Source organism: Poecilia reticulata, chromosome 6, assembly GCF_904066995.2.
Source record: "Poecilia reticulata chromosome 6, P_reticulata-male-v2, whole genome shotgun sequence".
Taxonomy (NCBI): Eukaryota; Metazoa; Chordata; class Actinopteri; order Cyprinodontiformes; family Poeciliidae; genus Poecilia; species Poecilia reticulata.
The window spans coordinates 26,596,699-26,608,879 of NC_088835.1; the positions used below are offsets into that span (position 1 = coordinate 26,596,699).

At 40.4% G+C, this 12,181-nt stretch overlaps 1 protein-coding gene across 2 annotated transcripts in view; it reads right to left on the reverse strand.

Moving 5' to 3' along the window:
- The window catches only part of tspan18b (tetraspanin 18b), a 62,686-nt gene that overhangs the window by 15,922 nt on the left and 34,583 nt on the right, over window positions 1–12,181 (reverse strand). The window lies entirely within an intron of this gene.

The window sequence follows — 12,181 nt, forward strand, 5'->3', positions numbered from 1 at the left end:
CTAAGGGGGAAAATGAAGTCGGCGGCTGCTTACCGTAGTTGCTAGACCTGTTGTGGCTCAATATTGGTCCATATAAAAGGCGCACAGGATTATAAGGCGCACTGTCGGCTTTTGAGGAAATTGAAGGTTTTTAGGTGCCTTATAGTGTGGAAAATACGGTAGTTGCATTTTAACCCACCTTCCATCAGCAGTTGAATTAGATTTGTGTTTCCGAGTCACTCCAGTACATTTTATTGACGCTACATTTTAGCAATTAAACATATTTTCTTCTCCTCCAAGGATTTCTCTCCATACATCCTGCTAGGACTGGATGGAAAGCGATCTGTGGGGCAGCTGTAATTGCTGTGACTTGAAGGGAACACAATTTATAATTTGTCAGAAACTAAACGACTCCCTGCTTTATTAATCTGTTGTTTTGTTGAGGTTGAAACTCGGTGACAACCAGATCAAAAAGCAGCTTCTCAGTGGAGTTGTAATAGATTTAATAACCGCCCACTGGAAGCCTCTAAGCAGAAGAAAGAAAACAGAAACGTCTTCTTTCATTCTCTTTTGTTGGCCAGGCTTCCCACTCCTCTGGGTAACTGACACCTGGGTTATGATCAATGCTGGTCTGACTCCTGTCAAATATGATCTCACTTTACACACAGAAATCCACCTTTGAGGTGATGCAAACCCAAAACATTTGCCTCAAGTCCAGCACTCACTGAGAATCGAAATTGCATGAATAATTAAGCAGAACAAAAGCCGCATCTTTTTGTCTTTTAATATTGCATGCTAGCGTTGGTTTGTTTTTAACTTGCTGCAGAGTATTGATGTGTTTTGAGCCACAGAGAAAGCTTTTTCTTTGTCTCGCTGCCAGCTTGTGTAAGTTGCCGTGACAATCAAATTGAACCAATCTAAAGATACCGAGAGTCTCTTTGTCTGGTTTGGGGATGATTTAACATATAATGAGAACTATTACTTTCCTCAGCAGCCAGAGGGTGTATTATGCTTTTCCCATGATTTAGGAAGCAGATTTAGAGTGACGGTTAATACTTTCTGTAAATCCTAATAATATGCTCACGTATTGATTACCCTCGGAGTGCTACTCTGAGCTACCAACCACCTCATTGCCTGAGATGGGTTTTAATTAACTCCATCCTTTCCTAGATCCAACTGAAAGGCCTAATGAGGTCACAGTAGGTTTTAATTGAGATCTGCATAAATTACTGTCTCGCAGAAAAGCGAGGGAAACGGCCTGTTCTGTCAATCCCTGGGCCTTAAGAGAGCAAACAGTATTTTCCACAGCAGGGGATGAGGAGACGGGCTGCTGGAAAACCTCTCAGTTTTTACAACCACAAACAAAAATGTCTGATCTCTTTTCCAGCCTCACCCTTTCTCTCTGCACTCCCATCTCGGGGTCGGCCCAGCTGTCAGATGTGGGGCCAGTTCTCTTCTGTGCATTAAAATTCATTGCTTAAGATCGCTTTTACTGTATTTGCCTAGCGAGGCTCCCAGTACAAGGTGGAAACCAGCACCGTATAAATCAAACTGCCACAGCGAAAGTGCAGAGTAAACAAACTGGCCTTTCCCATGACTCCCATAAGACTGCTGGCCCTCATCGATCACAGTTCAGCCTCACGGATCTGACACTCAGGTCTGCAGATTCTGTTATCTGGAAAAGGGCAACAGCACAGAGGCTACGTTCACAATGCAGCCTGAAGAGATACAATTCGGATTTGTTTCAAATCGGATATTTTTGGCATCGTCGTTCACACTTCCAAATATGCGACTTGTATGTGATCTCCAGTGTGAACTGCAAAGACCCTCAAAGTGTCCCGCATGAACAGTAGGGGGCGCAATAATGTCACCCAGACAGGGTGCTCAGTGCTTTACCAACCGCCATAATGGTGTGTTCACACCAAAAGCATTATGCACGTCAAAAACGCATCCGACGCTTCCAGTTCGACGAGTTTGCACTTTGAATGCAGAGGCTTGACATTTTGCTCCTCACCTAAAACTTTGCGCGTCTGGATTACATTCAAAGTCTATGTGGAGGTGGGTCAGCTGCGTTAAAATCATTCCAGCCATTGTTTTCTGTTGCTGGCCTATTTGTTGGATGCACTTAACACATCAAACGCTCAAAACACTCGAAACTGCGCTAGATGTGCGATACGCGTCGCGATGGGCGCCTCCACATAGACTTTGAACGTAAACTAGATGCGCCTGACACGCAAAAGCGTTTGATGTGAACACACCGTAAAAAAGAAGAAATAGTGCTCAGTATTTGCGGAAGTAAACATGGATGCTAACGGTTGAGCATATTTTACGATTTTAAAGCGGAGCCAGCACACTAACAACGCAATCCTCATTACTGTCCACCATGGTTGTCGTTTTCCTTCGCGCTTGCGCCCATCAAGACGCAGAATAGTGACGTTTGTTGAGCATCAATGACGTTCAGGTCGGATGAACCGTTCAAGCCGTTCAGACTCGGGTCAGATCAGATAGGTAACGGATATCCATGTGAATAAAAGTTTGATCTGTGTTGTTCAGACTGTCATGAAAAGATCAGATACAGGATGAAAAAAATTTAAAAATCGGAATGGACTCACTTCATTCCGTTTGTGAGTGTGCCGCTTTGCAAAAATGAATGAATTAATGTCGGCATGACAAAACGCAGATATTATAATTAACCAACACAGATGCAGAAAGAAATGCTGTGCTGATGAGATTAGAGAAATATTTTCTTAGAGAGAAACACTGCATGTCATTGATGTGACAATGTAACAGCAGTCTTTGCCCTGAGGTATCCTGCACAAGCCAACTCAATTTACATCAACCGCTTCTTACGTTACTGACACCATTAAATGCCGCGCGGCTCGAAGAATCCCTTTGTTTACTCCTGGAGATCCCCGGCTGCGGACCTCAGAATGGTGGTGGATTAATGAGATCCGAAACCCAAATCAACTTTATGATACCAGCAGAAGCCAGTGCTCTGTAATGAGGACAAACCCATCCGACCTACATTCCTCCCAGTGGGAGCGTTTTGAAGCGATGCCCTGAGCATTTTTCCAAGCCGATCTTAGACACCAAGAGCTCCATTTTCTTTGCACCCACAAGATCAACAACTATGGCTGAAAAAGACAAAGATAAAAAAAACTATGACGACAGGAAAAACGCATATAAAAGGTGGTTGTTTGTCTCGACAATCCCTTTATGGATGCAGTTAAGCGTACACTGCAAAAACACAAAATCCCACCAAGCATTTGTGGTCTAGTTTCTGGTGCAAATATCTCATTACACTAGAAATGAGACAAGCTAACATAAGTTTCAACAAGAAAAAGATTGTCTGGTGGTGAATAGATCTCTGCGCTACTTTTACAGCAAATTTGGTTAAAACGTTAAACATTTTTTATGTTTAAAACTGGAGTTTTGTTACAAGTCAAAACAAAGATGTTTTTAAGAAGAGATTGGAAAACACTGGTCTCCAAACTCTCAACCTCTAGATTACAAATCCAGCGTCTCTTCAGTTGAGTAGTTATTCATTTATATTTGATGCAAATGATCTGAATGTTGCCTCTGGTGGTATCCAGGAAGTATCTCGCTGAGTTTACTAGAAAATCTGATCAGATTAGATAGAAAGTGTGTCTGTTTTAAATGTACCACCACAGCAAGAACTATTAAATATCTAATCATACGTATCCATTTATTCCACTCAAATACACATTTTAAATATTACTGCAATGTCGCAACTGAAAAAAATAACCTAGATGAATTCTGGTTCATTGTTTTTGACACTTTTTAGACTTTTAGACCAGGCACTGGTTGGTTTAAACATAAACAAAATACATAGTTCTTGACTGGATGCATCATTAACTCATGTTGAAATTAAGTGTACATGGGAAAATGTTCTGGTTTATTTTTTTCTTTAGTTTCCAGTCTTTATCCGTCATGAAATATGCAGGATTTGGAAAAATTGGCCTTCTTTTCGAAATGTCTGTGTCTCGGTCAGGATTCATATTCGTTATGGTAATGTTTCATAAACTTTTTACATGAAGTATCACCTGAGTAAATACTGAGTTTTACAAACACTACCACACTGATTAGAAGATGGAAAATATTGGTACTGATTTCAATGCAGCTATGACTTACATCTTTACTCAGAGATAACATTTTCAAGAAACTGAGAAAAATCTATAATCGTCAAAGGTTTCTCACTTTGACGACCTCAACATCCAATATGGCTGCCTTGATTAAAAAACGCAGGGATGCCTACATTATAGCTTACATGCATTTTTAATGATTCATATGTCATTAGATTTTTCAGACTATATTTAGCATGTTACTCAAACATTTGATTGTACACAACGTACAGAAACACTGCATTAGTTTTATTACTGCTAATTAGCTTAGTTGTTACTGAGTAGATTTAGAAGATCCAAATGGTTTCTGTTCAATTAGGTTTGAGCTCATTTGCACATCCAAGTTCCACATTTTAATCAAATACAATAAATGGAGCCTCCAGAGCTGCAGAGCTGTTTTTATTTGGGTGCAAATAAAACCAAGATTTCTTCTGAGTGTAATAAATGCGGCACCTTTGAGATCCATGGGAACCAAACATAAAAACCAAGGTTTAATGCAAGCTGCAATAATTTTGCTAATTGCTAACATAAGATGCTTAATCGACTTTAAAACTACATTTTGTGTTTGTTTAAAGACCAATTCTCTGTTTTACAGTGACGGCTCCCTCTCTCACACAGAGTGCGGTCACCTCAGCTCCTAATATAAATAATTTAATGACCGCTCACAGAAGAAAAGCTGGAAAAAGAAATATCCTGAAGGCCGTTATAGGTCTTAAAGAGAAATCACACCTGGCTTAATTAGGCATTTGCAGGTCAAAACCTTCAAAATGGTCACAAATCTCTCATTTGGTACAATTAATAAGCTGAATCCATATGCCTCTGCTCCAGCAGCCTCCCCCTGGATAAATGGATTACATTGACAAGGACACCCTGTCTGCACCTCCACCAACCAGCCGGTCTACTTCATCTTGGGCGCAGGTCTGCATAACAGATAATCATTAACAATGAAACCCTCTTGAAAATGTAAGAGGTAAAACTTGACCTGCTTTAATGCCATTGACCCTCTAAATGATCACCTGTAATTGAACCCTGGGGTCCGCTCTGAGCGGAGCCCCGATGTGGCGGGCGCGCTAATGCTCCGTGCGCCAATACCCTCAGACGACACTGAGGGACCGCACGCATGCCGCATCACCCTTTATCTCAATTAAAAACCCATTTTCCCATTTCTCCGTGACTTCCTAAATCATCCACAGCAAGTAAACACCCAAAATCCTCTAGCAATGAGCTCCCCTAGAGGACCAGCATGTCCCTTAATGAACCTCCAATTAGGAGGGAATGAGCCCTGGGCGGGGCCGTCGCACCAAAGTGCTTTGAAGTTCACTGAAGGTAAAGCAGCTGTGAGCTTTTTCTGTGAGCTGTAAATGAATAACTGGAGTCTGATCCCTTCTGTAGTTCTAAGAAGGTCGTTTGGATCTCCACTGATTGGGTCGCCGGTTTATGAGCTTTTTTTTGCGAACTGAAGAGTTGATGGGTCACCTAGTTGGCCGACCGTGACATCTGCTGCACTCTTCCTGAGCGTCGCGGTAAGAGTGCGGGTTAAACTGTTAAATCTAGTCAAAATGTTTGCAAAAAAAAGTAGAAAAAGCAAATATTGTTGCTCGACCTTCTCCTCCGCTGGACGCCAGACACACCACCTGAATCTGAGAATCTCCATCCTCCTCTGTGGATCAAACAGTTAGGCTGTCCTGTCTTTGTTATTTAGCGTAATTGACAAGCAAATACCACAAAAGAACCAAATACCACAAAAGAACAACCCTTGGGACTGAGAGTTCAGGAATCTGCCAAGCTATATGAATATTTCTTATGCTGATTAAAAGCTAAGGGACACACATCAATAGTTCATTCTCAGTGAACCTTTGCCTAATGAGTCTTTTTACAGTATGCATAATATAAGAGTGGTGCAACTAATTGACTATAATGAATTTGCTCCAATCCACCAGGTCATCTATTATTTAATACCGTTGCTCCTGTGAGAGCTGAGCGGCACACACCCCATCCATTCACATGGGAACGATGCTATAGAAACCCTGAGGGCTGAAGTCCTCTGACCAGGCAGCTGATGCTCTCCTGAATAACCGGCTGATTAACCAGAAAGCACATTCAGAACGAACAAATGCACAGTCAGAAACAGAAGGGCCATGTGAAGTCAACATCACCGCCGGCCACATTCCTCACATCCCAACTGAGCGCGGATCCAGCTGTTAGCGCAGGCTGTTGCCGAGACTCAGCGAATCGATTCCCCGGATCCTTGGATTAGAAAGATAGGCCGAACGTGAAAGGCATCAATTTCTGCTTGATATTTAACATAAGTGGTTGATTTGTGAGGTAAACAAACTGATTTTTTCGTCTGCACTGAACATGTGTTTGTGATCCTCACTTTGTCTTACCAGAGACTTTTATTTAATTGCTTCACCGCCTCCATCTGGGTGAGTGAAGATACAAGCTGGGATCGATAACAGCTGGTCATTGATGCATTGATCGCCTGGAGCTGCAGCTCCGAGCCGGCCGCTGGTGCTGCAGCAGTGAGGGCATGTGGTACTCCACATAAACACTTCTCAACGCTTCTACAGTGTTTTCCTTCTTTAACAGAGGGGGAGGATGACACATGATCCTGGGGGATTTCCAGAAAACTGGGTTATAACTCAATTCAAAATGAAGTGATTCATAATTACACAACATGGGAATTATTTCTCTGCAGATCTGCTTTTTCTTTTATGCCAAATTCCACTTTCAGTAGCTTATTCTTCGAGTTCCTGGTATTTTGCTTTTTAACCTCCATATCAAGCACATCAAGATCACCAATGTTGTCAAATTGGGCCAGAATTGATGAACCCATTAACAACCTGTTCAAATCTCTGGAGACAGCTATTTATTAAGCGCTTCTTATAATTAGTATTGAACATCTGTTCACAATGACCAGCCACTAAATGATCTGGTGATTATTTTTCTCATTTTTGGGGGTGCTACTTTAGAAACTTTGGAATATTTCCACTTATGTATCACGTTAATTGTGACTTTTTGTTACTCGCTAAATCGATAATGGACTGTAACTGTTTTGCATAATATGTCCTCTTGGAGAAAATGCTTATCTTACTGACAAACTGCACTCAAGTCAGAGTAGCACTGAGTAAACATGTTGTTACTCAAGAAAAGGCAAAAATGTATTTGGTGAAAACTCAACTCAAGAACTGACTGACTAATGAAATTATCAATCATTTAATATTTAAATGTTACATTATGAAACGGACCAATAAGTAAAGTTAAGAGGAATTTTTGGTATTTAAAAATGAAAATGACAATAATTCGTAAAAGTAACAAAAAATAACAAAATCATGCAAAAGAAAATGTTTCCAAATCAGTTTCTTTAACTAAAAAGACTTTTAAAACTTTAAAACTGGACGTGTGTGTTTGGTGATTTTTTTTTTGTTTGTTTTTCATTCAGCGTTTAGAAAATACAGAAATTTTACTCAAGTAAAAGTAAAAAGTAAAGCCTAATAAATACTCCTAAAAAGTACACTTTAAAAAAAATACTCAAGTAAATGCATTTGAGTAAATGTAATTAATTATCACCCAACTCTAATCTAAAGGTACTACCACAAAAAAAAAATAAAAAATCTCCCACGCTTGCCAAGATTGGTGCAAGAAAAGAGAAAATATCCAATAAGCAACATTTGTGAAAATAAAATGAGTAATTTCTGAACAACAGACCGTCTTTGAGCACGTCTTCTACCAGCAGAACAATCAAATCATCCAACACGATAACAGGTTCCCCATGAGCCAACAGCAGCAACTGTGTTGCCGTCATGTCAATATGAAACAAAATCTCTGGAGGAATGTTTCTGACAAGTTGCTGAATCTTTGCCACGAAAAACGGAGGCAGTTCTGAAAGCAACGGGGGGTTTAACACGATACTAGCAATAAAAGTGGCTGGTGAGCATTTGCTCACAGCAGACCGACTTTCTCACAAGCAGGGAAGGTTTCTGGTAGCTTTGCTCTGCAACTACACAATGCAGGCTCTCATTATCTAGTGAATGGCAGGGGAAAAGTGCTGCTACTTCAGTTTTTCCCAGTCTACCATTATAAGATCACTGGCAGAGTGTGGATGATTGCAGGTGGAACTTGTATTATATTAATTACCCATATTAAAGAAACCACCTGAGCAACACCCATACTGAAAAATACAGACAAGTGTATCACAAGGTACGATACGGTTTTAGAAGTACAAGCTAACCCAACTTCCAACAAAATGACTCAAAATGTTGCCAAATGACTGAGTTGCTCCTCTTCCTCCTCGACGCTACAATATTTGAAATTTCCTCTTTTTCTTAACCTGAGTCTCTGCATCATGCAACCAAGTCCTCTAAAAACCGCAGCTATCACTTCCCTGGCAACATTTGCTCACCTTCGAATGCTTGCTTTCTCAACTTTCCACGCTACAGAAATCTCTAAGGCCACCCAGACACGCTGTTAAAGTGGCCTTTGTCTGCAGGACGGTATTTGGCATCTCCTCCTAACGCTAGTTCCTGTTGGAAAACAAAAGGGAGCACAGGGGAGAACCTTACAACAGAGGGGGGGAGCACAGTTTGGCCCGCCATTTGTCTAATGAACAATCAGTCACACTTTGGTACAAGGCCATATGTTAGTTTGGATACAGCTTGCTCCCTTGTGTGGAGAGCTTGAAACCCGTTTCATCACTCACAGATGGCTGCGTGCCACGCACACATATCCAAAACCTTGAGAACGAAAGTTAGTGAAGGTTCAACAAGATAAGGGTGAGTGGAAAAGAGCAACGGCGTAACCCAGTTTCTGCAAAGAGTTGGAGTTTAAAGCGATCAAAACAAAGCCTGGAGGGAAACGGTTCTGAATGTGGTTTGGTGGGAGATGACAGAGATAACCGTATAAAAACCAGTCTCTGCTGCTAATGTTTGCAGAAGAAAACAAAGTGGGTTAATGTCTCTGGGTTAATAAGCACTGACAGCTTGTACTGTCGGTGCTTATTAATATAACGCTGAGACAGTGTGATAACAGAGCAACTGGTTGGGGGTAATTATTATTTCCTGTATAACAGCATTTGATGAATAATTCAAGTTTGTTAGTTTGTGCATTTTATGTTCACAGTTTCATTCCTTATGTTCGACCCACTGGTCTGAAGCCTGGAGCATTAACGTGTCTCTCTGCTCTGTATCAGACATTTCTCTGCCCCGTGTGGTTGCAGGTCCATATTGTTGCACGGGGCGGTTCTGCTACCGCTGATTACGCCTCATAGAATATGGAAATGACAGGAGAAGTTTCAGATGCCTTCGTGGTGACGCAGATGTCTGGTGTCTTCCTACGCCAACGAGCTCAGCGGCTTCAAAGACGTAGCTAGGTCTGTCATGACTGCAAATTTTACTGGACGATAAATTGTCCCATTAGTTATCGCGATAAACGATAATATTGTTTGAGGTGATATAACGGTAAAGGCATAATAATGCAAGGACACATTTTCAAAGATCAATAAACTTTAAATTCTAACTAACTTTTAAACACTGGAACTAAGACATTTTGAATGTCCAAAATGAATAAACAAAACAAAAGAAAGAACAAATAAAATGAATTATAAGTTATAAACAATGAATTATCGGTAAACATCATTTTCTAGCTGAGAGCAAAACTCCAGACTGAAAAGTTTTATCATCCAGTTTTAGGTAGAAAGAGGAAAAGAAAAGAGAAAAAAACGATAAATCAGACAAATAGACAAATTTATCATGTGATTAACTGAGTTATTGGTTATTGTGACAGTCGTATTTCTGCTCACTTTGAAGTGTAGATTTTTATGAGAAAACGTTTGTACAGATATGTTCACTGCAAAATAACAAAATCTTACCAGGTATTTTTGCTCTAGTTTCTGGTGCAAACATCTCAGAACACCTACAACTAACTTTTTACCAAGAAATAAGAGTTTGTTTTAAGTCAACAATTCCTTAATATTCACAAAAAGTATTGGTGAAAAAAAAGACATTCATTCCATATTATACAAGAAATAATCTGCTGGTGGAGCTAGTATTTTTTAAATGAATTACTGTTTCTTGCTGAAAAGTTACTTTTGTCTTATTTCAGGATATTGCAGTGAAAACTCGACCAACATTTTTTGGTAAGATTTTGTCTTTTTGTAGCGTTAGCAGTGTATTCCTACAGAAATGACAAACAAATACTCATATAAATCCCTGAAGGAGCGACCTTCCTCCTGAGTGCTTCCTTTTACTTTCTGCATGAAATCATCACAACAGCGGCGCCGTCATTGTGATTCCTTTCCACTTCTCTCCCTCACTTTTTCCGCACTTTGAATACATTAAACTTCAAACGTGTCAAGAAAGGCACTGACTGAGGGGAAACGGTGAACTGCGTCAAAGAGAAGACAACTCCAACCTGATTTATCTGTGTCGAGTGAAGTTTGTTCCTTTGAATCTTAGGTGTTAATTTAGACTTTAATTCAGTGTTTTATTGGAATTTCAAAGCAAGTCTGGATGTATTTATTTCAAAGAAAATGGTAATCGCTCAATTAATTTTTAATGGTAAGGATTTACTGTCCAGTACATTGTTTGTAGTGTGTGTACTCTGCTTGTACTTTTCAAAATCAGAACAGTGACATAAAACCCGATCCACCACCCGGGACTGGATCCCTGAAGGTTCCCAGTACGCCATCAAGTGATGGCTTTAATAGCAGCAAAGGGACGTTTAAATAACAAAAATCCAGCTGATTTAGGGGGAAACAGTCTGAAGATCCAATCTTTTAGAACAAGGTTACCGCTTCCAAAACATACCAGGGTTTTTAAAAAGATGCAGTTTCAAAACCGATAAAATTTAGTGCCATGGTATGTTAATGATTTCCCTCCAATGAGACCAGAAAGTGCAGGAGGGAAGTCCTGAACTGGAAAATCCACAAGTGGGTTTCCAGTGTCAAGTTATCCAGAGATTTTAAAATCCAAAAAAAGAATTTATCTCATGGCGTTCCAGTTGTTGAGACCCAATAAAAAGTGCTGGATGGGTGTCCAGCTCCAGTTCTCACAGGCCGGTGTCCTGCCAAGTTTAGATGCATCTCTGCTCCAACCCAGCTGATTTTAATGGTCCATCTACGATCCGAGCATGTTAAGGTTCTACAGAGGCCGGGTAACGAACCGTCATTTGATACAGGTGTGTTGAACCAGGAAAAGAACTGAAACCTGCAGGAAATTGGCTCTTGAGGACTGATTGTGGACACCACTGGACCAGAGCTCTTTAAGTTTGTGGGTTAATGCCATAAAAACCACACAGGTCATTTTTTCACAAATCAGTAAATCATGGATGGTACATTGCCATTTTAAGAAAAGAACTGACATTAAGTAAAAAAAAACCTTTTAAAATGCTTCCTAAGAGCTAAATGACAAAAACTCATCAATAACTCAACAGAACTATAAGGGTGTTTGTTCACCAGCCCTGTTTAGTTTGCTTTGATCAAACTTTAGTTTGTTAACAGGAAGTCTGATTTGCTCAGGAAGGTGTGAATCCACAATCAAACTCTGATGCAGATCATAAAAAGCCACAAATCTAGGTTTCGGTTCAATTTAAGTGAATTCTGGTGCGGTTTGACTGCTTATGTGAACACCGAGTGGACTGGACACCACTGTACAAGCAGGACGTGGACTACAGTGCAGGGCATTCTGGGTAAATGTAACTGGAACAAATGCAAGAGTTTAGAGATAGTAAGAGGAATGGCTTGTCACCTTTTACTAAGGACAAAAAAAAAATCCTACAACCGCCAAAATCTGACACTACTCCATTTTTGTTTACATTTCATGAAGAAGGCGGTTGTTCTCATGTCTTCTTCAGGTGTTTTTGTCTCATTTCCTTCAGTGGTTCTTGGTGCAGCACCACCACAGGCGAGGAGCTTTTTTAAAGTTAGTTTAGTTGGTTTGACACAGTGCAGTGTGAATATGAACCACACCAGCTAAAAATTTTACAAATGTTGCAATTTTGGTCCCCAATCGAACAGAGTCTACCGGATTATCCGATGAAAAGTCAGTGTTTAGTCTGTCTGTAAC